The following is a 1,688-nucleotide window of genomic DNA, read 5'->3' as shown; positions in this document are numbered from 1 at the left end:
TAGCTGGTATGCAGCTATTGATCTGGCTGATGCCTTTTTCTCCATACCTGTTTTGAAAGACCATCAGAAGCAGTTTGCCTTCAGCCGGCAAGGCCAGCAATAAAGCTTCAGTGTCTTACCTCAGAGCTATATCAACTCTTCAGCCCTCTGTAATAATTTATTCCACAGGGAACTTTATTGTCTTTCCCTTCCACAAAATGTCACTCTGGTCTATTACATTGATGACATTATGCTGATTGGACCTAGTAAGGAAGAAATGTCAATGACTTTGGACTTACCGTTAAAATATTTGTGTGCCCTTTCTATGAAGATGGTGCCGAAAGCGAAGAAGGAAGCCCCTGCCCCTCCCAAAACGGAACCCAAAGCAAAGGCATTGAAGGCCAAGAAGGCAGTGCTGAAAGGCGTCCACAGTCACAAAAAAAGTAGATTCGCACTTCACCCACCTTCCAGCAGCCCAAGACACTGAGGCTGCAAAGGCAGCCCAAATACCCTCGGAAGAGCGCCCCCAGGAGAAACAAGCTTGACCACTATGCCATCATCAAGTCCCTCTGACCACTAAGTCAGCCATGAGGAAGATAGAAGATAATAACACACTTGTGTGCATTGTGGATGTCAAGGCCAACAAGCACCAGATCAAGCAGGCTGTGAAGAAACTCTATGACATTGATGTGGCCAAGGTCAACACCTTGATCAGACCTGATGGAGAGAAGAAGGCATATGTTCAGCTGGCTCCTGACTATGATGCTATGGATGTTGCCAACAAAATTGGGATCATATAAATTGAGTCCAGCTGGCTAATTCTAAATATAAATTTTTTCACCACATTTAAAAAAAAAATTTGCGTGCTAGAGTATGGGAAATTAATCCCATAAAACTTCAGGCACTTTCTACCTCAGTGAAATTTCTAGGGATCCAGGGATCTGGGACATTCGAGATATTCTTTCTAAAGTGAAGGATAAGTTATTGCATCTGCCCCTCCCCTCCAACTAAAAAGGAGGCACAACACCTAGTGGGCCTCTTTGGATTTTGGAGGCAACATATTCCTCATTTGGATGTGCTACTCTGGCCTATTTATCAAGTGACTCAAAAAGTTGCCAGTTTTGAGTGAGGCCTAGATCAAGAGAAGGCTCTGCAACAGGTTCAGGCTGCTGTGCAGGCAGCTCTACAACTTGGGCCACATCATCCGGCTGATCCAATAATGCTTGAAGTGTCCGTGGCAGACAGAGATGCTGTTCAGAGTCTTTGGCAGGCCCCTACTGGTGAATCACAGTGAAGACCCTTAGGATTTTGGAGCAAAGCCCTGCCATCCTCTGCAGATAACTACTCTCCTTTTGAGAAACAGCTTTTGGCTTGTTATTGAGCCTTAGTAGAGACTGAACACTTAACCATGGGACACCAAGTCACCATGTGACCTGAGCTGCTCATCATGAACTTGGTGTTGTCTGACCTACAGAGTCATAAAGTTGGACATGCACAGCAGCACTCCATCATTAAATGGAAGTGGTATATACAAGATGGAGTCCGAGCAGGACCTGAAGGCACAAGGAAGGTGCATGAGGAAGTAGCCCAAATGCCCATGATCTCCACTCCCATCAATTTACCTTCCTTCTCCCAGTCGGCACCTATGGCTTCATGGGGAGTTCATTATAATTAGTTGACTGAAGAAGAGAAAACTTGTGCCTGGTCTA

At 45.3% G+C, this 1,688-nt stretch overlaps 1 pseudogene; it reads left to right on the top strand.

Annotated features, from left to right (window-relative positions):
• Positions 1–304: 304 nt before the first annotated feature.
• LOC101357393 (60S ribosomal protein L23a pseudogene) lies at positions 305–779 on the top strand (annotated as a pseudogene).
• The last annotated feature ends 909 nt before the right edge of the window (positions 780–1,688 follow it).

The sequence above is a fragment of the Trichechus manatus genome, unplaced genomic scaffold (genome assembly GCF_000243295.1).
Source record: "Trichechus manatus latirostris isolate Lorelei unplaced genomic scaffold, TriManLat1.0 scaffold00084, whole genome shotgun sequence".
NCBI lineage: Eukaryota > Metazoa > Chordata > Mammalia > Sirenia > Trichechidae > Trichechus > Trichechus manatus.
This window is presented reverse-complemented; position numbering and strand designations above follow the sequence as displayed.